The sequence below is a fragment of the Phoca vitulina genome, unplaced genomic scaffold (genome assembly GCF_004348235.1).
Source record: "Phoca vitulina isolate PV1807 unplaced genomic scaffold, GSC_HSeal_1.0 scaffold8, whole genome shotgun sequence".
NCBI lineage: Eukaryota > Metazoa > Chordata > Mammalia > Carnivora > Phocidae > Phoca > Phoca vitulina.
The window spans coordinates 77,662,526-77,690,221 of NW_022589711.1; the positions used below are offsets into that span (position 1 = coordinate 77,662,526).

General features: G+C 34.7%; 1 pseudogene; it reads right to left on the minus strand.

Annotated features, from left to right (window-relative positions):
- Positions 1 to 9,337: 9,337 nt before the first annotated feature.
- LOC116633598 lies at positions 9,338 to 10,125 on the minus strand (annotated as a pseudogene).
- Between the last annotated feature and the right edge of the window lie 17,571 nt (positions 10,126 to 27,696).

The following is a 27,696-nucleotide window of genomic DNA, read 5'->3' on the forward strand; positions in this document are numbered from 1 at the left end:
ATACCTCTCTATATCTGGTCTCATCCCTACAACCTTCAGCATGAAAAATAAAATATATATATATACACAAACACATACACACACAGAGTCAGTAAACAATTTCAAATTGAATAGCAATTTATGGTCAATTTTTACAGATTATAATTTTATCAACTCAGCTACCATTGACTGAAATAGTATCTTTACCAGATTTTTCTATGATAGCATAGTAGGTTGATGTGTCTTGTGATAGACTAAATAAACTAGTTGCTCATTCACTTCTGGAAACATACAGGTCAGGACTGGTTACCACTCTAACTTAGAATCTATTTTGGTAATTTCCATCTTGCCTCTTACCATGGAGTGCCAGTCTTAGCCTCTGGTTTTTGAGAATACTATCATACCACCAGTACACAATAAACTATTTCCATGGCAATACCATGGTAATTGGAACACCAAGGTAAATCAGTTTCTACTGTCAACTCTAGCCTCCTTGAGCTTCTTAAATATTCTCATGTATTCTTACCAATACATTTATTATTATCTAGAAGAAATGTTTCTTTTGAGCCTTTCCTGGGAACCTAATAAAGTTGAAGTTGTTCCCAAATTAATCTTTGTAGCAACCTTAGTCTGTGTATTGGTTTTAAGACAAAATGAAGATAAGCCTAGAAATTGAAATGTTGAGGCAGACATAGAGCATCTTTGTGACAATTGCCTCAAGTGGGATTTCTGCATGGTTTCCAGGTAAGAGAAAACTGTTATCTCATAACAAGGAAGGAGCTGTTTCCCTTGGGTGGAAATACCGGGAGTTCAAGATTCTCAGCTATGTTGACACAAATTTCACTATCATATATACCAGCACTCTACTCTATCCCTATCTGGGTCCCGATTTTGGCATAGATCTCTAAAGATGTGCATTTGGTGTCCTTTGAAACTCTGTCACCACTAAAATTAAATTTCACCCTGATTTTTCAGCATAGTCTGCCTTGCAGTTGTAGGTAACAAGTTTCTTAAAATGTTCCCATGATGTTATTCTGACATTCATAATGTGCCATTGATAGTTTGCTAAAGTGAGCCTATCATTTTCTTTTAGGACTACTAAAATTAATCTCAAGCCATCAACCCAAGTCCTTACAATGTCCACTGTCCCAAAATGTTCAAGTATAATCCCTACAGTATAAGCCAAAGTTTCACAGTCTACCTTGTTGCATTCTGGAAGTAGCCACCAGAATCTAGAAGAGAGACATGAGACAGATTCTCCCTTAAAGCCCCTGGAGGAAGCATAGTCTTGCCACTCCTGTTTTCAGACTCCTGGCCTCTGAACTGTGAGAGAATAAAGAATAACCTTGTTTGTGGTAATTTGTTACGACAGCCACAAGAAATTAATACACATCTCATCAAAATGTTCCACCAGTGAAGTTCTTAGTAATGATAATTCTTCTGCCTTCCAGGGGTTATTATTACCTCTACTGTTAACATCAATGGAGTCCTTATTGCTATCTGTCCTGTGGGTGATATCTCACCAGAATGCCATATTGAGTGTCTGCTTTCTAAGGCCACTATGATACCAATTATCTCATATAAATTGTCTATCTTCCAAAATAGAGCTTACAATAAGGGTTAGCATGCAGGTAGTTTATGTGAAGATGTTCTCCTTGGGACAAGGACAAGGGTGTCAGGGAGGAGTAAAACAGTAAAGTCAAACCAAGGATGTGTTATTGTGCTGGTTTCTATTTTGGACAAATAAGGCTCAAACCCTATGATGGGCTATTTGATATGCTGACTTGGCCAGACCACAGTCCTAAGTTATTTAATCATACATCATTTTAATTTTTGCTGTGAAGATATTTTGTAGGTGTGATTAAAATGGAATTTTTTTTGGCGGGGGAGGCACCAGGGTGATACTGTTGTTTAAATGTCCAACTCAAGGTTTCAGCTCAGGTCATGATCTCAGGGTCATGGGATTGAGCCCTGTGCCAGGCTCCATACTCACCATGAAGTCTGCTTAAGATTCTCTCTCCATCTGACCCTCCCCCTTCTACTCTCTCCCCAAATAAATAAATCTTTAAAAAGTTGAATTTTTATTTATTTATTTATTTTTTAGAGAGAGAGAGAGTGCGCACAAGTGTGGTGAGCGGGGAGCAGAGGGAGAGGAAGAGAGGGCATCTCAAGCAGACTCCCCACTGAGTGTGGAGCCTGACTTCGGGCTGGATTCCATGACCCTGAGATCACAACCTGAGCCCAAATCAAGAGTCGGATGCTTAACTGACTGAGTCACTCAGGTGCCCCATGATAAAAATTGACTTTAAGTAATCCCTTGACTCTAAGTAAGGGGTATTAGATAATCTGGGTGGGCTTGATTCAGTCAGTTGAAAGGCCTTAAGAACAGAGCTGAGCCTTCCTTGAAGAAGAAATTTCATCTATGGGCAGCAGTTCAGCTCCTGACTGGGAAGTTCCAGCTTGCCCTTCCTGATGGCCTGCCTATGGATTTTGGAATTGCCTAGCAAGCCTCCTTCAATTGCATAGGCCAACTCCTTGCTAAAAATCTATCTATCCATCCATCCATCCACTCATCCATCTATTTCCTAATGATTCTACTTCTCTGGTTGAAACCTGAAGGACATGAATCCCCTGGAAGTACCTTAAGTGGCTGTACCAACTGAGCCTCAGGATTTTTAACAGAAACGGAAAAGTATTCATCCACAGACTTCTATTTTCAAATCATCAAGGGTTCTTCCAGGAGCTATGAACTACTTTACCTTTCCAAGTTTGTGCATGAACTAGAATGGCTGAGCAAATCTTATAAGTAAAGCCTGTAGTAATGGCAGACAAATACTGGGGAAAATTAAGCAAGAGATACAATGTGGACTGAGAAAAATGACCAGTGCATTCACGCAAATTGCTGGTTCCTGCAGCAATGGCCTGATTAAAATGTGGCTCAAAGTTGGGGAGGGTACGTGCTATGGTGAGCGCTGTGAATTGTGGAAGACTGTTGAATCACAGATCTGTACCTCTGAAACAAATAATACAATATATGTTAAAAAAAAAAAAAAAAGAAGAAGAAGAAGAAGAAGATAGCAGGAGGGGAAGAATGAAGGGGGGGAAATCGGAGGGGGAGATGAACCATGAGAGACGATGGACTCTGAAAATAAACTGAGGGTTCTAGAGGGGAGGGAGGTGAGGGGATGGGTTAGCCTGGTGATGGGTATTAAGGAGGGCACGTACTGCATGGAGCACTGGGTGTTATACGCAAACAATGAATCATGGAACACTACATCAAAAACTAATGATGTAATGTATGGTGATTAACAGAACAATAAAAAATTTAAAAAAATAAATAAAATGTGGCTCAAAGTGATGTGAAGATGATAGGTATAGAAGTAACATTTACACAGCTATCTCTATGTAGGTATACAAAGATACAATAAACAACTTTTTCTAAAAGACAAAATTTTAAAAATTTCTTTTTTTTCCCACAATGATCATAGTAAAGAAAAAGATGGTTTATGTTTTACTGTGCCCAGTTTAGCAAAACATTTATATAAAAAATGTGAAACATTAAGTACTCAGCCATTCATATTAACACTTATTACTGTATAATATTTCTTCTTTATATAACCCTAATTTCATTAGTGTTAATTGGAAGTAATTAGGACTGATTAATTGAACACTTCATTAAATGATTTGTCTATTAGTTTAGCTGTGATCCCTAATACTAACATACCATATATGCAAATAGCAAACTACTATTTCAGAATTTAGATAAAAATCTCTAAGATACATTACAAATCAAATATTTAAATTAAAAATAACATTTATATATGCATGTACAATATATACACTCAGGTGTATATATACTCATGTGTCCACGCATATATTCAGGTTGAAAGGTAAATAAATATACACACACACAAATATACACAGACACATGAGTGTGTATATGTATATTCCTGTGTTTAGAAGAAAGCCATATTTTTTCTTTACATAACCTGAAGTTTTCCTCTGAACACAATGGTGAAAATGTATATGTATATTCCTTTCCATATCTCTACTATTTTAAATAATCAAGTTTTTTAGATTGTAAAATTCTTAACTTTTTATTATTGAATTGTATGAACTAGCAATTCCATTTCCAGGTATATATGCAAGGGAAATGAAGAGTTCAAAGAGAGATCTGCACTTCCATGTTCACTGCAGCATTATTCACAATAACCAAACAACCTAAATGTCTGTCAGTGGAGGAATGGATAAAAAAGTAGTGGTAAACATATACAATGGGATATTACTCAAATACAAGAAAGGAAATCCTGCCATTTGTGAACATAGAATATGCTCAGGCAATATGCTAAGTGAGATAAATCAGACAAATACCATAAAATTTTTTTCGGAGGGGTTAATCCATGAAAATACAAACTATTATGCCTGTATTTATACCAGAGTTATCATGACCTATTTGCAGAATAATCATAGATTTCCTAGTGCCTTTTTTTTTTACAGATCAGTGATTTATTTTATTATGTTATGTTAATCACCATACATTACATCATTAGTTTGTGATGTAGTGATTCATTGTTTGCGTATAACACCCAGTGCTCCATTCAGTATGTGCCCTCTTTAATACCCATCACCAGGCTAACCAATCCCCCCACCCACCTCCCCTCTAGAACCCTCAGTTTGTTTCTCAGAGTCCATAGTCTCTCATGGTTCGTCTCCCCCTCCGATTTCCACCCCCTTCATTTTTCCCTTCCTGCTATCTTCTTCTTCTGCTTTTTTTTTTTTTTTAACATATAATGTATTATTTGTTTCAGAGGTACAGGTCTGTGATTCAACAGTCTTACACAATTCACAGTGCTCACCTAGTGCCTTTAATAAATAAAAGTCATTGATTTTCAAATCCTCCAGAGCCTAGCAAATTGGCATAAATGTATGTTATAGTTTAACTCAGGTTATCTCACCCTATCTTCTTAGGTACTTCTAATGACTATTGCTATACCCTTCTCCAATGATTCTTCAATTAAAACTCTTCACTGTTAGTCTTTTATCCATAGTAATCAGAAAGAAAATAAGGTGATCATGAGAGAATTTCCCCAGATCTGTTTTCTAAAACCCAGAATGACTTGTGTTAACTGAAATGTGGCTTTGTCTTTACAGAAAATGTATTATGAAATCAATAATTATTTCAGGTGGACATACAGGAACTGTGTGGAGGTTACCCGTACAAATTATGATTCTACATCTACGACAAATACAATCTTTAAAACCAAACAATTCAAAGGAAATAATACATATATTATTTTAATGATGAGTCTGATTAATGTTACTCTTGAGTGTATATATGTTGTAAAATGCTAATTCATGCGAAAGTTACCTATTCTTAGTTGGAAGAAGTTATGGATAATAAAATAATTTGATAGGACTATATTTAAGTGTTGAACAGACAAATCAAAACTACTTAAGATAATTTAAAGCATAAAATATAATACATTGGCTGATGTTTCTCCAACTCATAATTATTTCTCTTTGTGTCTCTCTCTCCTTTTTTTTCCCCTATCCTAAGAACATCTTTGAGACAGTGCTTTTATTAATTCCCAAATTAGTGGTAAACCCTTGTTTTATCTTCAAATGATCTTGATAGCATGGGAGAAGACAGGGAGGAAATACTACCAGTTGGTATTGAATTGCCATTTTCTCAGGAAGGACTTTCTCAACTTTTCTTGCCAAAAACAAAATTAAATTAGCAAACTTTAATATATGCATTCAAAATGGAATACTTATTCTGGCCTATTACAGAAAGAATCACTGATACAGATTCTTTGATTACCTTGGAACATTTAGGAAAATAACTACCAAAAATAATTTAAACTTCTTTTCTCTCATTGGAATGAGAAATGCAGGTAGGCTAGTAATTATGGTTATGGTTACAATGGCAAATGAAGGTGTATTACTCAACCTCCTGCAGTTCATGAAAGGATCATCACTCAAAACTCCAGGATGATTTCTCCTGGGTACCCCTAAATGGTATCCTTTCTACCAACATCTTATTTCTATTTTATTTCTCTCTTCTTGGAAATGCTACTGCTTCTTAGATTTGCAACCTTCCTAATTTCCATCCTGTGCTTTGTGCCTGATGACAGAGCCTACAGGGACTCCCTTTGCTATCTACTTTTCTTCTCCAACTGAAATAGAACATTCTGAATTACTGACCTCTTCACTCCTAAATGATCTTCACTCATTTGAAATGCTGGCAGTGATAAACTTCAACTTATTATCTCACAAGCTGCTAAGCCTAAATAATCACTGAAGTTGTTTTAAGTCTTTTGAAAACATCGTATCAGAATTTCACTCCTGTAGGATACCCACCAGCTAGAAACTGAAACAAAGCCCATTTAAATACAACAAAATGAGGTGGGAAAAAAAATCACAAAAGAGGAACTGAATGCTTACAGCTTTATGCAGTCCAAGTCTCCAATGTTCTGCAATTTTGTGACATTGACAAAAGCTCAGTCAAGTGAAAAAAAAAATGTTACTGGTGATTGATTTATTTCAAATTTGTTTATTCTTTGTCACTTGTTACCAAGCCACAGTAAAACCACATCATGTTCCCTGAAGAACAGCAGGTTTCCATTGTGGTTTTATTGTAGTCACCATGATGTATTCAATACTGTGGCATTAACTACCAAAACATATTAATAAATTTTAAAACTAACAAAAAGATTACTCCTGAATATGCCTGCAAGATTTCCAAGATTAAGGAAGCACATCTGCTTAACTATTATTAAATGAGTGAAATTGAATAAAGAAGTAGGAGAAATGAATAAATACTAAATGTTCTTTGGTGTATACCTTTGTTGCTTTAAGTATTACCCAGTAAAGATTGATTTTTTTTTAATTATTCACCTGAAATACTTTCAAGGAACTTGTTAGATATCAATGTCTTTATCAGCTAAACTGGGTAATATATTCTATTAGGTGGCACTTATATATGTTTGTGTCAGAGTGGATATGCCGTATTGTTTATCTAATTGAAGTTATTGAACCCCCCTTTTGTAGTCCAGAACAGGAGATATTAGGGAAAACTGGGGGGCACAAGACTACATTGGAGAACTTTGATAAATGTTTGTCATTCTCTCTTAATATTTTTTAAGGGGCGCCTGGGTGGCTCAGCCTGTTATGCATCTGACTCTTGATTTCAGCTCAGGTCATGATCTCTGGGTCATGAGGTTGAGCCCCACATCAGGCTCCACACTCAGCACAGAGTCTGCTTGTCCCTCTCCCTCTCTCCTCCCCCCACTCAGGTGCACTCTCTCTCTCTCAAATAAGTGAATAAATCAAATCTTTAAAAATATATGTTTTTTAAGAATGTAGGTTATTTTAGTAGAATGCCCCTTACTTTGTGTACTTCTGATGTTTCTCCATGACTCTATTTAGGTTATGTATATGGGGTGGGATTATCACTTAAATAATATAATGTCCTCTTCAGTGCATTATTTCAGAAAGCACAAGATTTTGCAGTATTGGTGATATTAAATATTAATCACTGGAAGTTGTACCTGTCAGGTTTCTCTGTAAATACTATTTTTCTTTTTCTAATTAACATTTCTTGGGAAAAACTATGAAAATACTTCAATATTCTCTTATCAAAATTTCAATGAATAGTTTAACATCCATTGATGATTTTCCAGTTTCAACATTCCTACTACATTCTTCAGCCTCCATTCTAATAAAGAGCTTTTTTTGTGATATTTAACATATCAGTATGATTTTATGAATTTTCATTTCATTCAATGGATTATTTTTATTTATTTTGATGCTTGACTTGTCCCACATTTGGCCAGTGGAAGCCTCTTTAAGTTTTGTGTGTCCTTTTGACATGGTCCTATAATTCTTTAATTACTTCTTTACTTTCCAGTGTCAAAATAAGTACTAGGTTTATCTTCTACTTTTCCAGCCACACCCTGAAACCAACTATTTCCCTTGGTTTATTTAGTGGAGAATTTTATTTAGAAACCAAGAGCTGGATGCTACATATGCTCATTGTCACTGGTGTAGCATTGCTTTTAGGTCTTTTGCATAAACAGATATAGGAGGAGATATATGTGTTTATGTGCGGATATGTATGTGCGGATATAACATATATATGTATGTGTGTGTGTGTGTGTGTGTATATCTATACTGATATCTCCAATTCAATGCAACAACCCAAGTTTCATTCTAGCATTTTAACTTTCCATATCTTTAACTCCTTGCACCACATTGAGAAATATAACTTTTATTATCCTCACTACATTTATTCATTTGTTTAAGCCTAGCATAACAAATAGTTTTAGGATTTTTTACCCATACTGATGTGAAAAGCAAACTTAGAAATTAAATACTTGTTCCCATTGTGTTATGTAAAATTTGCATTTAGTGAGTGAACACATTTTAATAGTAAAATTCAATGAATTTTTAATAATGCATATACCTGACTAAGCTATATACCTATCAATAGAAAAATTCCATTAGAAAAATTTCCAATAGAAAATTCCCATTAGAAATTTCTGTCATATCCCTTCTCAGTCAATATCCCAGCCAGAGAAAACCTTTTTTTTTTTTTTAAACCATAGACTAGTTTCAGGACATCTTATAAATAGAATTGTACCGTGTGTACTGTTCTGCTTTCATATTCTCACATTCAGCATATTCATTTGAATCATTCATGGTATTAATCATATGGGTAATTTGTTCCATTATAGTACTGTGGAAGTATTGATAAGTGGTCAGATTTCAGACTTATTCTGAAGTCAGAGAAAAAATGTTGTCTATGGATCAGTGATAGAGGAGATGGAAAAGAGAAATCAAGTTGGCTGCCCAAATATTTGTCATGAGTGATTAGAAGCCTCGAGTTAACTTTTATTGAAATGATGATGACAAGGCTAGAGCTCAAGTTTGGGCATGTGAATTTTGAAATACATTTTAGAAAATTTTGAAATGTATATTAGAAATGTATTGAATTTTGAAATACATGTTAGAATAACAAATTGAATAGCTTTTATTTTGTTTTTAGAAGTTGACTGAAATAACAGCATGCTGAAGGAAATGCTTTATAATAGAACACCAAAGTTTATACTGATCTTTTTTATTTTGCTGTTTTCTCTTAAGTTCTTATCCTGAACACTTAATTCTTTGTTTTCATAATTTTGTACTTCTGCATTAGCTTCATCCCATGTGTGTTTTTGGATCATTATCATATTTTTAAATTTTCACAATTATTTATTCAGAACCATGAATTAAAGTATGATATTTAATTCAAAAACATCATTTTGTTCAATTATCTATTTTTTTTAAATAGGCTTTACTTTATTTTTCTTGTATAAAACTATGTGGTGGCCAGAGTTGGAGCCTGAGTCCTCTGCACAGAAACTCTGGTGTGGGTCTTTACAAGATGGCCAGTGAATTCCTGATGCGGGCCCTTGGTGAACACAATCTCCTTCCAGAGGTGAGGGATGAGATAGCTGTAAGTCTTGGAAATGGCATCAAAAGTGGCCTTGGTGTAATTGCCCAGGGTGGCAGTATAGCCCTTGGCTGAAATGTAGCAGTTGTCAATACTGTCCATCATCGGTAGCTTCTTGGACAATGCCAGTGCCTCTGGGGCAAGGATGAGGTGCACCAACACAGAACCACAGTGGCGGGTCACCTTGCAAGGGATCTTGTTACCACAGTAGCCTCGCTGCACAGGGTGATGGAAAGCTTGGCCAGGATAATGGCCCCAGGGATGGCAGTGGCTACCTCCCTGGGACACTTAACACCCAGACCAATGTGTCCATTGTCATCTCTGATGGCAACAAATGCCAGCCTGGGTCTGCTTTTGCATAAGTAGAACTTTCAAAACTTTATCCTTGAGGGATATCCCCAGGAAAAAGTCAATGATCTCAGATTCCTTGAGAGGCAGAGAGAAGAAATAGATCTCCTCCAGGGACTTGATCTTCATGTTCTTAACCAGGTGTCCCAGCTTGGTGATGGGGATCTACTCCTTGTCCTCGGCCTGGCCTCTGTGAGCTCTACAGCCTCAGCTGCAGCCCCTACCCAGGCCCTGGATGCCACTGCTAAAGCCTCTAGTGGCCTCCCATTCCAGGGCCCTTCAGCAGCACCGGCGTAATCTGCCATTTAATTTTTGGAGAAGTGTTCAATTATCTCTTGTTAGTGATTTCTATTATCTATCATTGTGATTAGAAAAACTGGTACTATAAGTTCAACTTTGATATTTACTGAGATATACTTTATCTCCAAAAATTCATCATAGCCTTTGCCTAATGTGTTTGCAAAGAATCTGTATTATTCAAGATTTATGATTCAGGATTCTGAATATATTTGTTATATCAAGTAGGCAGTGATTAGTAGTATTCTACAAAGAAAGTTGTTAAGCTACGTTAATGTAAATAAAAAAATAAAGAAGTAAAATGAAAAGGAAGGGTAGCACTATTAAAGATTTAACAGAAGGGCACCCGGGTGGCTGAGTTGGTTAGGCATCCAACTCTTGGTTTTGGTTCAGGTCACAGTCTCAGGGTTGTGAAATTGAGCCCTGTCTCAGATTTATGTTCATTGTGGAGTCTGCTTGAGAGTCTCTCATCCCCTCTCCCTCTACAACTCCCCCAGCTGTCATTTTCTCTCTCTCTCTCTCAAATAAATAAATATTTTTAAAAAGATTTTTAAAAAGATTTAACAGATACTATTTTTCATTCATTTCATTTCATTCATTACTCATTTTCCTTTTTTGTTTTTAGTAATAGAATTCTTGAAGTTTGAATAGGCATATAGCTTCTCAGCTACAGATTACATCCTCAATTTCCTGAGCAGTGACATATTGCCATGATAGTATTTCAGGCCAATGGAATATGAGAAGATGTGATATGTGAAACATCCTTAAAGATGGCTGCTTGCCCTCAATTTCCTCTCAGCTAATCCTGTTGTCTGGAAAGGTGTTAATTAAAGCAGGTGGTATTGATGCACACCTAGAAGTCATATACTCGGAATAGAACAAACAATTTATTAGATTCAAAGTTCATAGTCTAGTTCTGTGAATTGGCTCAAGTCTGTGAATTGAGTAAATTGTGAGGCTTTCCCACTTGATTTTAAGGAAATACTTATGTATCTCAAGCCTAGTGTCCCTATAATCAATTAGTCCCTACCAAAGATCTGTGTCAAAATATTCTGATTACTGCAAACCCTGTTGCCCCTTATGATGACCATGCTTACACACCTTCTGATCATTAAGCAGTATCTTCAGCCCTGGGATCCTAACATCGCACTTAGGTCTGAGAACTCACTGCAATGACAGTATCGTCAACTGTAATCTTTGGCTTGCAGATAACAGCAAATAAATACAGAGTTTTTTTTCATGATGTTGATGTTTTTCAAAGAACTATATTGCTCAAGGTATTGGTGGAGGACACATCCTCTGGACAGTCCCAGGTGACAGAGTTAAGGGATAGGGAGATCCTACATAATAAATTTATAAGTTCACTCATCTCCTTAAACCATTAGATTTTCACTTCAGAGGATAAAAAGTATGTTCTGAAATCTCAACTTCATTTAATGCAGGCCACTTTTGAGGCCAGATTTTATTCAAGCAAATGAGTAAAGTGTTAGAGCTACTTTTATATATTCAAAATAATGCATTCATTATTGTTAATTCAATATTGTTCAGGGTCTTTTGGGTCAGTGTACCCTTATCAATAATTTCAGCCAGGTCTAACAATACATCTTTTTCATCCCTTGTACAGCACTCTTAGATTTATTCTCACCTAAATTCATCAGGTTTGTGTCAATATAGCTTGATAAAATTTTGTAATTCTTTGTTGTGTCTGGTACATCCTGTCAGATTAGGTTTTGTAGTCATCCTTTTTTTTTTTTTTTTTTTGTGGTCTGCTGCATCTAGTTGTAAGTCTAAGGCAGGGAAAAGCAATAGATGTAGGAATTGAGAACTGGCATTCACCTAAAAAGCCACTGTCAGGTGAGATCCTTAGGGGGATAATAGGCAATATTTAGCTAATCCCTTGATTGGGGAGGATTCTGCTACTTCTGCCCACAAGAGAAGCTCAAAGGAAGTTCAAGGTCTTCAATTCATCAGAATCCACCCAGAAGTCCACATTGTAGTTCAAAACCCAGCCTCTCCTGATCACAAGAAAGTAGGTATCTGAAAACCAAGAAGATAAGCCTTACCAGAAATCAGCTCTGCTGGTACCCTGATCTTGGAATCCCAGTGTCCAGACTGAGAGGATAGTTATCTATTATTTGAGCTACCCAATCTGAGATATTTTGTTATGGCAGCTCAGGCTGACTAAAATGCCATTAAAATCAAGCTTTTAAGAAGTATTTAATAACATGAGGTAAAAAAAAAAGAGAGAGAGAGTAAAAACAATGTGTCTATCACCATAATATTTAGCATGGAAAAATAAATACACATATATGTTATACATTGAAGGCAGATTGGAAAGAACTACCGAGAAATAACAATAGGTTTAGTAAGAGTTCTTGAAAAACACTCTTGTTTTGGGGGAACAAAGCCTTCTTTTCCAAAAAAGCTGCACTGTGATGAGTCATTAGAATTTAGCTCCATTCTGGCTGGCAACCTCAGTTCAGAATGTCCTAGTTAATTTCATGCAATCTGGGGATGCTGTGTGTAACTCTGCCTGTATGAAGCTAAGCTGGTTGAACCACTGGAGGGTGGAGGGATGGTGGGATAAGAGAGTAAGAGATGACACTGTGATTGATAATAAACCAAAAATGATACATGATTCTAAGTTTAGACTTTTTGTAAAGAGATAATAATAGAGTTTTTTATACTTTGAGTGCTTCCAGTAGTAAACCTAAGACTTGCTGTTCAGAACATGTTCTACTGCATCTAGCTATTTTAATTTAGAAGTTAAAAAAAAAAAGTTCTCGGTCATTCTATCATTTGTCCAAATTTTGTTGATGTTGATTTAGTGTATATTTGGAATTTTACTTTAGAAGCTTTTTTGAAAAAAAAAAAAATCATTCTTTTTAGTAATTCAGTTTTCAACTTTAAAATATGTATAACTTGCTTAAAAATTACTTTATGAAGTTATTGAGAAATACCACAGTCAAAGGGAGGCACTATGATATGCACCTACAGCACGAAGATGCTGTTGCAATGCCAGCTAACACTATACTATCCCCTCTCGCACCCAAAATCAAGTGAAATTATCTTGCACACAAATATTTGATCCTAATCTCAAGCAGCTGACACTCCTCTGGAGACCCATTGCCTATCCCTCTAAAAATTTGCACAGTATAAGTCTTCCTGCCCTACTTTCCAATGCGACTTGGCTATCCATTAAAAACCAGTTTCTGGGTGTTACATGGAAACAATGGATCGTGGATCACCACATCAAAAACTAATGATGTATTGTATGGTGACTAACATAACATAATAAAATTAAAACAAAACAAAACAAAACAGTTTCTGACCTTTTAGAAGCTTCATGACTTTAAATGAGGGAGTGAATAAAAGAGTTAAAGCAAGCTCACCAGGTTTTCTTTTTGATTACTGTACATGCTTTCAGAATTATCTGTGCTGGATTGGTTCACAAGTTAGAAATCCAATATATATGTGTATATATATTTTGTTTTGCTATTGTTCTTTTTTTGTATGTTAAACACCAAAAAGGAGTTACCATTTCCTCCAGGAGCTAAAGGGGAAGGACTAGAAAGTAGAGAATTATTAAAGTGCCTTTTCCCCCACACTTCACTCTACCTGATTTACAAAACTCATGGACGAGCATAGAGTAAGTCAATTTTGCAATTTATATAATACACTTGCATAAGTGTCCCTTCTAGGCTCTCAGGCATATTTGTATCTTAAAAGAAGGGCCTTGATACTTTCAAGGAGCTACCTTTACCATCACTTATTTCAAGGTACTTCTGAAAGAGATCTTTGAGTGTGTGTATGAAAATCTACTAAAATAACTGAAAATCAAAACTGACTGAAGAACTCAAGCATGGTCTTGAAATATTTGCTCTTTTTGATGAGATATATTATTTCATATGCTTTTCAGATAGCAGTCAGGCAGTATACCATATATAAGGATAAATAAAATACTTACATTATAAAAACCAATGTATAGAAGACTTTGAGCCCAAAGAAAAAAACATGAAAATACCCCTCTAACTTAGATGCACCATGACAAATTAATGCAAATAATAGTTTAATGTTTATTGTCCAGTAACAGAGAGAAGCACCAATAAATGAAAATACTAGAGGAGTAATGTTACCAAGATGACAACGTAGGTTATTCCTCACTTTGCTTTTCCTCACAAGAAAAACTAACAATCATTTATGGACAAGGCACAACTGAGAAAATCCCAGAACACAGGGGTAAGACTGAGGCAGTCTTTAGTACCACAGAGACCAAGACAGATCACATTAAATGGGTAAGTGGAGTGGCTACATGCTGACAAAATTGCCCTACCCCCAGGCTGGTGCAGCACCACACTGACTGGTCTCCCCTGAGCCTAAGGTACTCCAGTGGGAAAAGAGAGGCTAAGGTGGACATTCAACTCCCCCAGTGTTATGGGTCACTTCTTCGGAGGCTCTAATCCAGTCTGATCCCATAAGAACTGTATGAGAATCTGCAGGGCTAACCACTGGGAATCAAATTGTGAAGGAAAAGAGATAGAGACTTGCAATAACCAGCACTCAGATTTTGGCAGACTGAGTTCCTACCTGCAATGCCCAGGTAGTTCTAACCACCATCTTTGCTCATCTGCAGAGTCAAGACAGTGGCAGTGTCTGACCAGGAAACTTGACAGGGTACAGGCCTGTCTGATTTTGGTCTTCAAACAAAGAGCCAGGCCCTGGAGCCTGGTCTGTCCCTGCCTAGGCAGGTAGGTAATTCAAAACCTTACCCACTGCTAAAGTATAGCTCCCAGCCACGCCTGACCAGAAAACCTGGCTGGAATACCTGAAAGCTATATAGCCCAGCAACATTGGAACAGAGATTCTGGCAGATAGAGTGAGTCACTCAGAGCAAAGCCAGTGGTCCAATTCAGTCAAGGAAACTGGGGAGTGGGTAGGCTCAAGACAAGACCACAAGCAAAGAGCTTTATCAGCTTTGGAGGCAGGTCTGCTGCCTGGCATAAGCAGTGAAATTAATTCACAGTCCTACCCATTGTTAAATACAGCCTTCAGATCACTTCATAAGGGAACCAAACCAGAGCACATTGGAATCTGTGTAACCCATCCAACAGCCTAGCATACAGGGGCACTTTAACAAAGAGTACAGCCCATGGCTTAAGCCATCTGCAGAGCAAAACAGGTAGCTCCATCTCACCAGGAAATGCAGTGCACAGTCTTGCCTAATTATGTTCCCAAACAATGAGCAATGCAGGCCCTGGAAACCATTCTGCTACTCTGCCAGGGAAGGGGAGCTAATTCATGGTCTTGCCCATCGCTGAATATAGTACCCAGTCCTGACCACCTAGGAAACATGATCAGAAAATCCAGGAAACCATGGAGCCAATCCTATGGCATCATTTGGGTGGGGAACCAATCCACCAGTCCTCAAGTCATGATCACAGGGCCTGGGGATCAAGCCCCACATCTGGATCCTTGCTCAGGAGGGAGCCTGCTTCTCCCTCTCCCTCTGCCTGCCACTTCCTCTGCTTGTGCTCTCTCTCTCATTCTCTGTCAAATAAATAAATAAAATCTTTAAAATAATCACTGACCTAGAAGACAGAACATTTGAAATGATCCAGTTAGAGGTCTATAAAGAAAAGAGAATGAAAAAGAATGAAGAAAGCTTTGGGAATTATAGGACACAATCAATAAAAACAATATATATTTTATGGAAATTCCAGACAGCAAAGAAAAAGAAAGTACATTTAAAGCAGTGATGGCTGAAACTTCCCAAGCCTGGGGAGAGAAATGAACACACAACCCCGTGAGTTCTAAAGACCCTAAATAGGTTAAACACAAATAGAACTAAACTGAGATATATTATAATTAAACTGTCAAAAGTGAAAAACAAAGAATAATTTGGAAAGCAGCAAGAGAAAAAAGAGAAGCTATATAAAGGAACCCTCATTCAGACTTCAGTAAATTTGTCAACAGAAACTTATCAAGCCAGGAGAGAAGGAGTTATATAATCAAAATATTGAAAGAAAAAAACTTGTCAACCAAGAATCCTATGCCTACCCAAACAAACTGAATCAGAGGGAGTGCATATACTTGCCTTACAGGACATGCTAAGGGGAGTTCATTGAGTGGCAGTAAAAGGATACTAATTAAATCATAAAAATATAACCAGGTAGTATAAAATTCATTGGTAATGATAAATACACTTTTAAATAAATAGGTAAATAAAAGTTAAAAAGTGTACTAAAAAAACCCTAATTACAACAATGTGTTATTGGTTACACAAGGTAAAAATAAGTAAACTGTAACATCAATAACCCAAAATGTGATGGGGAAAATAAGTAAAAGTGTAAAGTTTAGGGATGCTATTGAAATTAAGATGTCATCAGTTTAAAATAAGGTTTTATAATTTTTAGATTTTTTGAATGTAAGCCCTATGGTAACCACAAGGGAAAAACCTATAGTAATTACACAAAATAACATGATAGAGCAGTCAAAGCATACTGATACAAAGACATCAAAACGCACATGCACATGCACACACACACACAGAGTAGGATAAGAAGAAAGGGAAAAAAATTGGCTCTATAAACATCCACAAAAAATTATCAAAATGGCAATAGTAAGTCCTTACCTATCAGTAACTACACTAAATGTAAATAAATTAAATTCTCCAATCCAAAAGTATAAAATGAATGGATAAAAGTATAAAATTCATGATATGCTGTCTATAAAAGACTCAATTCAGTCTTAAAGGCGCACACAGAGAGTGAAATGATGAGAAAAGATATTTCAAGCAAATAGTAACAAAAAAAAGCAGGGGTAGCTGTACTTATATCAGACAAAAAGCGGGCTTTAAACTAAAAACAGTAAAAAGCGACAAAAAAGGTCATTATGTGATGATAATGGGATAATCCAGATGTAATCCATTACATCTGTTATATCCAGATGATATAACAAATTTAAGTATTTAGGCACACAATATAGGAGCACCTAAATATAAATAGCAAAGCTAACAGAGATAAAAGAAATAAACATCAATACAATAGTATTTGAGGATTTTAAGTATGTGACCCTCAATAATGAACACTGCATCTAGACAGAGGATAAATAAGGAAACTAAGATTTGAACAAATGACCCAAAATGGGCCTAACAGACATATTCAGAATATTCTATTCAACAACAGAAAAATATATTTTTCTCAAGTGCACAAGGAACATGTTCTAGGATTGATCATATGTTAGGTGATGAAACAAGTCTCAGCAAATTTAAGAAAATTGAAATCCTACCAGCTGTAATCTCTCACTAAATGGAATGAAACTAGAAATCAATAACAGGAGGAAAACTCAAAAACTCATGAATACATGGAAATTAAACAATAATGTCCTGGAAACCAATGGATCAAAGAAGAAACTAAAATGGAGAAATAAAAATCTTGAAATACAAAAATGAAAACAAATTACACAAAACTTACGGAATGTAGTGAATGCAGTTCTAAGAGCTTATAGGAGTTTATAGCAATAAGTGCCTACATTAAGAAACAGGGAAGATCTAATAAACAACCTAACTCTGCACCTCCAGTAACTAGAAGGACAAAAACTTTTAGGCCAAAGCTGGCAGAAGAAATAAAATAATAAAAATTAGAGCAGAAATAAATGAAATAGAAAACAAGAAAATAATAGAAAAGATAAACAAAACTGAGTTGATTCTTTGAAAAGATAAATAAAATCAAGAAAGCTTTAGCTAGATTAACCAAGGAAAAAAGTGAGAGGATTTAAATCAACAAAATTATAAAGTAAAAAGGGGACATTTCAACTGGTACTGAAGAAATGCAAAGAATCACAAGAGGCTTTTATGACCAATTCTATGCCAACAAATTGGACAGCTTATAAAAACGGGAAAATTCTTAGAAACATACAACCTACCAAAAGTGAATTATGAAAAACAAAAATAAAACCTGAACAGACCAATTCCTAGTAAGGAAATAGTAATCAAAAATCCCACAATTCTGGACTTCAAGCTATATTACAAAGCTGTAGTCATCAAGACAGTATGGTACTGGCACAAAAACAGACACATGGATCAATGGAACAGAATAGAAAACACAAATTGACCCACAACTATATGGTCAACTAATCTTTGACAAAGCAGGAAAGAATATCCAATGGAAAAAAGACTTCAACAAATGGTGCTGGGAAAACTTGATAGCAACATGCAAAAAAATGAAACTGGACTATTTTTTTACACCAAACACAAAAATAAATTTAAAATGGATGAAAGACCTAAATGTGAGATACAAAACCATCAAAATCCTAGAGGACAACACAGGCAGCAACCTCTTTGACCTTGGCCATAGCAACCTTACTAGACATGTCTCTGGAAGCAAGGGAAACAAAAGCAAAAATGAAGTATTGGGATTTCATCAAGATAAAAAGCTTCTGCATAACAAAGGAAACAATCAACAAAACTAAAAGGCATCCTTTGGAATGGGAGAAGACATTTGCAAATGATATATCTAATAAAGTGTTAGTATTCAAAATATATAAAGAACTTATCAAACTCAGCACCCAAAACAAACAATCCAGTTAACAAATGGGCAGAAGACAGCTTTCCAAAGAAGACATCCAAATCACAAACAGACACATGAAAATAAGCTCAACATCACTCATCATCAGAGAAATACAAATAAAAACTATAATGAGATCACCTCACACCTGTCAGAATGGCTAAAATTAACAGCACAGCAAACAACAGATGTTGGCAAGGATGCAAGGAAAGGGGAACCCTCTTACACTTTTGGAGGGAATGCAAACTGGTGCAGCCACTCTGGAAAACAGTCAAAAAGTTAAAAATAGAACTACTTTATGATCCAGCAATTGCACGGTAGGTATTTATCCAAAGTATACAAAAATACTTATTCAAAGGTTTACATGCACCCTGATGTTTATAGCAGCATTATCAGCAATAACCAAATTATGGAAAGTGCACCCAAATGTCCATCAACTAATGAATGGATAAAGAAGTGTTGTGCACACATACACACATGCATGCATGTGCACGCACACACATACACAGTGGAATATTACTCAGCTATCATAAAGAATGAAATCTTGCCACTTACAAGGACAAGTGGATAGAACTAGAGTGTATTATGCTAAGGGAAAGACACCAGTCAGAGAAAGATAAATACCATATGATTTCATTCATATGTGGAATTTAAGAAACAAAACTGATTAACATAGGGGAAAGAAAAAAAAAAAAGAGAGGGAAGCAAACCATAAGAGACTCTTAAGAGAACAAACTGAGGGTTGCTGGAGGGGAGGTAGATAGGGGAAGAGCTAAATGGGTGATGGGTATTAAGGAGGGCACTTATTGTGATGAACACTGGGTGTTTTATGTGACACATCACTAAATTCTACTCCTGAAAATTACACTATATGTTAACTAACTAAAATTTAAATAGAAACTTCAAACATTAAAAAAAAACAATCTCCCAATGAAGAAAAGCCCATGCCCAGATAGATGTCTTCACTGGTGAATTTTACCAAACATTTATAGAAAAATTAATGACAATCCTTTTCTTTTTTTTTTTTTTAAGATTTTATTCATTTATTTGAGAGAGAGAGAGAGAGCACAAGAGGGGGGAGGGTTAGAGGGAGAAGCAGACTCCCCGCTGAGCAGGGAACCAGAAGTGGGGCTTGATCCCAGGACTCCAGGATCATGACCTGAGCCAAAGGCAGCCACTTAACCGACTGAGCCACCCAGGCGCCCCAAGGACAATCCTTTTCAAATTCCTCTGAAATACTGAAAACAAGGGAACACTCCCAAACTCATTTTATGAGGCCAACATTACTCTGATACCAAAGCCAGAAAAGGAAAGGCTTTAACTACATTAAAAGAAAACCACAGGCCAATATCCCTCATGAATTTAAATGTAAAAATTCTCAATAAAAGACTAGCAAACTGGATTCAGCAGTACATTAAAAGGATCATTTGCCATGATCAAGTGGGATCTATTCCTACATAAAAAATGGTTCAACATACACAACTAAAAGTGATGTTACATTAAGAGAATAAATGAAAAAAATCAAATGATCATCTCAGTAGATGCAGAAAAAGCATTTGACAAAATTCAACATCTGTTCATGATAAAAATCTCTTAACAAATTTGGTATAAAGAACCTCAATAGGGCACCTGGGTGGCTCAGTTGGTTAAGCGACTGCCTTCAGCTCAGGTCATGATCCTGGAGTCCCTGGATCGAGTCCCACATCAGGCTCCCTGCTCGGCAGGGAGTCTGCTTCTCCCTCTGACCCTCCCCCCTCTCATGTGCTCTCTCTCTCAAATAAATAAATAAAATCTTAAAAAAAAAAAAAAAGAACCTTAATAAAATAGAGGCCACATATGACAAGCCCACAACTAATATCATTCTCAATAATGAAAGATTGAACGCTTTTCCACTAAAATCAGAAACAAGACAAGGGTGCCCACTCTCACCTTCTATTCAATATAGTGCTTGAGGTTCTAGCTAGAACAATCAGGCAAGAACAAAATAAAAGACATCAGAATTGGAAAAGAAGAAATAAAATAGTCTCTCTTTGTAGACAGCATGATTTTATATAGGAAATTCTAAAGACTCCACCAAAAACCCTTAGATCTAATAAATGAATTCAGTAAAGTTGCAGGATACAAAATTAACAAATAAAAATCAGTAGTGTTTCTATATACTAACAAATTATCTGAAAACGAAATAGAAAACACTGTAATTTACAATACCATTAAAACCAATAAAATACTAAGGATTAAATTTAACTAAGGAGGTGAATGTTCTCTATACTGAAAACTACAAGACACTGATGAAATAAACTGAAGGTGAAACAAATAAATTAAAATGTATCCATGTTCATTGATTGGAAGTATATTGTTAAAATGTCCATGCTACCCAAAGCTATCTATAGATTCAATGTAGTACCCACCGAAATTCCAACGGTATTTTTTTTACAGAAGTAGAAAATAATAAAATTTATATGAAGACCTCAAATAGCCAAAGTATTCCTGAGAAAGAATAGAACAGGAGATACCACAGTTCCTGATTTTAAGCTATATTATAAAACTATAGTAATTAAAACAGAACAGTATTGGAATAAAAAACAAACACATGGAACAGATAAGAGCCCAGTATAAACCCATGTATATATGATCAACTAATATGCAACAAGGGAACCAAGAATACTGAATGAAGAAAAGGCAGTCTCTTCAAAAATCGTTCTGGGAAAATTGGATATTTACATGTAAAACAATATAACTAGACCCCTATCTTATACCATTCAGAAAAGTTAACTCAAAAAAAAAAAAAAGACTCAAATATAAGATGAGAAACTATAAAACTCAGGAAAAAAAAAAAAGGAAAAAAGCTCTTAGACATAGGTCTTGTTTTGTTTAGATACAATAATGAGAGCACAAGCAAAAAATGAATAAAACAAGTCGAACTAAATCAAACTAAAAAGCTTCTGCACAGCAAAAGAAACTATGAACAAAATGGAAAGGCAACTTACAAAATGGGAAAAAATATTTTCAAGCCATATATCTAATAAGCAGTTAATATCCAAATATATAAATAACTCCTACAATTCAAAAGCAAAAATCCAAATAATCAAAAAATTGGCCAGGACCTCATTAGACATTTTTCAAAAAAATATATATGAAATACAATAGATACATGAAAAGGTGTTCAGCATCACTAATCATAAGGCAAAGGCAAACCAAAGCCACAAGATATCACTTCATACCTATTAGAATGGGTATTATTAAAAAGACAAAAAATAACAAATGTTGGCATGGATATGCAGAAAATGGAACCCTGGTATGTCATTGTTGGGATTGTAAATTGGTGTAACTACTATGGAAAACAGTATGGAATTTCCCCAAAAAACTAAAAACAGAACTATTATATGATCCAGTAATTCTTCTTGTAGGAATATATCCAAAGGAAATGAAAACACCATATTGAAGAGAGGCATGCACCACCTACTCATAGCAGCATTAGTTAAAACAGCCAAAATATGGAAACACATTAAATGTCCCTGGGTAGAAGAATAAAGAATGGACACACACACACACATACACACACACGAATACTATTCAGCCATTAAAAAAGGAAATTCTGTCCTTCATGACAAGTGCATGGACCTGGAGGGTATTATGCTAAGTAAAATAAGTCAGACAGAGAAAGAGAAATACTTTATGATCTCACTTGTATGTACAACCCCCACAAAACAAACAAACAAACAAAGTCATTCAAAAAGAGATCAGATTTGTGGTTCGCAGAGGCAGGGGGTGAGGGAATTGGATAAAAATGGTCAAAAGGTACAAAAATCCAGTTACAAATAAATTCTAGGGACGTAACATATAACATGATGACTATCATGAACACAGCTGTATGGTATATTTGAAAGTTAAGAGTAAATCGTAAAAGTTGACATTACAAGGAAAAAAACCATTTTTTTCTTTTTTTTTTCTTTTTGTATCTATATGAGAGGATGGATGTTAAACTAAAATTATTGTAGTAACCATTTTACACACTATATGTAAGTCAAATAATTATGCTGTATACTTTAAACTTATATGGTGCTGGATGTCAATTATATATCAGTAAAATGGGGGATAAAAGAAAATACCAATGAGCAAATACCAATCAAGTGATAAACTAAAATGCATACTACATCACATGCATTTCAAATCTTGCATGCTGTTTTTTCTCATCTGTGTCTGATGTTTAAAAACCTGAGGATTTCACATAATTGATCAAAATAGATTTATTGAAGATAAATTTAATGCCCCCAAGTGTCATCGTAAAGGACTTTGTCTTCATAACTGATTTATATAGTGATTGAGATTATGATTCTAGGGAGCTGGTGACTGTGTCTGCTAATCCTTTATAAACTGCTTTCACATCCAATGACATCCTGTGTTCCCGAAAAGACAATCTGGAAATCCACACTTACTATTGAGATTGCCATCATCAATGAGGCATTTTTATTATTTCTTTTCTTGTTTAGACAAGGCCAAAGCTATCATGTAAATAAATATGCCAACATTCCTAAATGAATATCATTTAGGATATATATTATTATTTGATATTTCATTTCATTTGATATACAGTCCATATTTCCCAATTATTTCAATGTCTTAACCAGTGCTTATTTTCCAGGATTTGTCATGTCTTATAAAAGTATTTTAAATACATTTGCAATTGTTTTATTAATATTGACTTTTAGATAAAACTTATAAGAGATAGGGAGAATTTTTTAAATTATTTATCATAATTTCTAGAGCAAATCATGTTATCTCACAGATTTTTAAAAAATAGAAATTTAATTAAAAACCAGCGATAAATTTCAGACATGCTAGACATAATGAAAAGATATTTATATATTGGAAATTACTGCCAAAATATAAGACATCCATGACAAATTATGATGTATCATGAGATATAATGCAGAGTAATGGACTGAGTGTTTGGGGTGTCTCCCCAACATCCATATGTTGAAATCCCAATGTGATGGTATTAGGAGGTGGGACTTTGGGAGGTGATTAGGTTATGAGGGTGGAGCCCTCATAAATGTGATTAGTGTCCTTATAAAAGAGACCCTAGAGAGTTCCCTCACTCCTTCTGCCTGTAAAGACACAGCGAGTGGACTGTTAATGAACCAGGAAGCAGTCCTAACCAGACATGGAATTTGTTGGTACCTTGATCTTAGACTTTCCAGAACTATGAGAAATGTTTATTATTTAAAAGCCACTCAGTCTATGGTATTTTTTTATAGCAACCTAAACAGACTAAGAAATAAAGATATGGAATCCAATACATAAAAGAAACTTTATTTAAAATAAGCAATGTTGGCTTATATAAAAACCTCAAACAATTATTGTTCTTATTTGTCATTTTCTCTTGAAATTCTTGGCATGATTATGAAGCAAGTAGAAACTGTCTCATTAAACACTATTTAGTTACTTATATCAAGAGAATACTTAAGCCCTACTTATTAGATATAAACTATAAAAGGCCACATCTCTTCATTTACACAGAGGAAAAATCTAATCTAAAGTAGTATTTTTGATTTAACTTTAGTACATTTTTAAAAAACAGGCACATATGCTCTTTATAAAATGTTTCTAAATCTTCTATTGTTATTTTCTTTAAATCTTTCTTCTAGGGTAAGCCTGATAGTTTGGAGAGAAAAAGAAAGTTCAGATAGCTCATTCCCTACAGAGATGTATCAAACTGTGTGCAAAACAGGTCACCCAAAGCCAGTAGCAAAGAAATGCTCACTGCTAATTACTGCTCTGTGAGTATCCTATGGTGGATGATAAATTGGAAGTGCTAATCTTCCTAAAGTTTACACACAGCTCTATAGCCTACTATATTGATTACTAGTTTAAATTTCATCGTTCTTTTTTTAATCTCAGATTTCTTTTCACTCACATTTGATTAGTTTGTATTTTTACAAGTTAATTTGAATTTTTCAATAAGTTATTAAAACAAAATAATTCTATGAGTTGTCAGCTTAATATTTAATATTTTGGTATACTATAGAGAAACCTCAACCTGAGAGTCTTATGTAAATGTAAAAATCAAAACTTGGCTTCAATCGGAATAGCTTTTTCTCAAATATTTGAATGCTACTTTATTCTGCAAAAGTGGTTGAGTTCTTTTAATTTCATTGCAAATTTTATTGGCTATCAAATTGTAACTACAGTTTTGATTGAGTGTACTTTGTTTTTAAATCTTTTTGTCTACGTTGCCATCTTTGCTTACCTCTAATTTGTTTATCTGCTAGGGATATAATCAACAGGAATTTGTGAGATTTCTGATTTTTTTATTCTTATGAAATCGTTGTTTGAAATTTCTTACACATTCAACTTTTGATCTCACAGACTTTGTAATAACACAAATACTGGGTTTTTTTTTTTTTTTTAGTTTATTGTCATTCTTATTTTAGGATTTTGAATTTTTTGTGCTTGTTTCCATTGTTATAATTAACTATGTAATGTGGATTTTGTATACATGCTTATTTTGTCTTTTCTTATCATTCATACTAATTTAATTTTAGTTAATGATTGCTTTTATGTTTTCAAATCATCTGTAAGTATTTTTAAAAGTCAACTCAAGTAATAATCTTTTGAATAACTATTTCTAAATCTTTGGCAATACAGTTGAGAATTTTAGAATGTTTTTTTTCTAACATTGTATAGTGCATTGTTTTATATATTTTACTCCATGTTAATTCAAAGAAAAAAATTTTAAGCTAATTCCTCTTAATCACTAATTTGAACAGTTTTATTTATTTTCTGTTGACAAAAATCTAACTCAAAGTAGCTTCAGAGAAAGAACATAACATTGGCTCATAGAATAGTTTTTCACAACTACAGGAATTGCAGAAAATTCAAGTATTAGAAACCAAAACCGAAAAGCTGGTAGGATTATCTTCTCTCACTCTGTCTGCATTTTGTTTTTGTTTTTCTTCAACATTAAAGTCTTTCTCTACACAGTGAGAAACATAGACTTTGTTGTTGTTGTTGTAAGTTTTTATTTAAATTCCAGTTAGTTAACATATAGTGCAATATTAGTTTCAGGAGTAGAATTTAGTGATTCATCACTTACATATAACACCCAGTGCTCATCACAACAAGCTTTGATAATTCCTAAATTTTAAAGTATATGGCTTCTGTCACTAAAAAGGACTTTGATTTTATCCTGATTTCTAAATTCCCAAGGAAAGGAATATTTGACCCAGCTTTGACCAATTCACCAGGCTAAAGAGAGGTAATAATTTTTGAGCATCATTTCCATGTCCACCATTAAAATAAGTGCTATGATAACTAGAAGCTCTCAAATTATAGGAAAAAAATAAACAATTACAACAATCTGATAATTCTACAAAGATACATAAGGCATATTTAGGCCTTTACCTACCCTGGGATATGCTATATGCATTTTCTGTAAGTTCTTATTTTGTATGTATTACATGAAGTTCAAAAGTAAATTGTGCATCACAAATATTAAAATAATTTTTAGGTACATTTAATAATTTGTATGCTTAATTCCTTTCTTTATGTTTTATGCCTGTTGACAATTTGTATGTCTTCTTTTAGGAAATACCTATTCAGGTTCTTTGCACATTGTTTATAGATTGATTTATTTATTACTATTGAGTCACATGAATTCCTTATATATTTTAGATATTAAGTCCCTATCAGATATATAGTTTGCAAATATTTCCCCTATTCTGTTGGTTGCCTTTTCATTTTGTTGATTATTTTCTTTGCTGTGCACTAGCTTTCTAGTTTGATACAAAGTCACTTGTTTATTTTGGCTTTAACTATCTGTGCTTTTGGTGTCATAGCCAAAAAATTATTTCCCAGACCAAGATCAAAAGATTTTGCCTCTGTTTTTTTTTTTTTTTCAGCAGTTTTAAGGCTTTAGGTCTTAAGTCTTAATTTACTCCATCTTGAGTTGTTTTTTTGTATATGGTGTGAGATGTGTCCAATTTTATTATTTTGCAAGTGGATATTTAGTTTTTCCAATACTATTTATTGAAGAGACCATCCTTTCCCCATTGTGTGTTCTTGCCACCCTTGTCAGAGCAGTGGACCAGAGATGCATGAATTTCTGGGCTTTCTATTCTAGTCATTTCAATGTCAGTTTTTATGCCAGTACCAGGCTGTTTTGATTACTGTAACTTTGTAGTATAGTTTGACATCAGAGAAAATTTTGTTATTCATGTTCAAGATCACTTTGGCTAATCAGGAGTTTTTTGTGGTTCCATATGAATTGTAGAGTTGTTTTATTTCTGTGAAGAATGGCCATGGGATTTTGATAAGGATTGCATTGGATCTCTCGATTGCTTTGGGTAATATGGAAATTTTAACAATACTAATTTTTCATATCTGTATAAGGCAAGTCTGCCCACTCTCACCACTGCCAACAGAGACACTTTTACTTCTTCCTTTCTGATTTGGATGCCTTTTCTTTTTCTTGCCTAATTACTCTGACTACAAATCTAGTAGAATTGTAATGTTAGCAGTGAACCATTCATATGTTGACTTCACTCTGTTGAGGTAAGTTCCTTCAATACTTATTATTTTGTTAAGACTTTGTCATGAATGGATATTGAACTTTGTCAAATACTTTTTCTGCATCAACTAAAATAATCATGTGGTATTTGCCTTTCATTTTGTTAAGTGTTAGATCACATTGATTAATTTGTCTATGTCTGAAAACACTTGCATCCCAAGGATAAAACCCACTTGGTCATAGTGTATGATTATTTTTAATGTGCTGAATTTGATTTGCTAGTGTTTTATGGAGAATTTTTCATCTGTGGTCATCAGGGATATTGACTTATAGTTTTCTTGTAGTGTCTTTGTCTGATTTTGATATCAAGAAGATGCTAGACTTATAAAATGAGTTTGAAAGGATTCCCTCTTCTATTTTATGAAAGAGTTTAAGGAGGATTGGTATTAATTCTTCTTTAAATATTTGGTAGAATTTGCCTGTAAAGCAATCTCATCTTGGGCCTT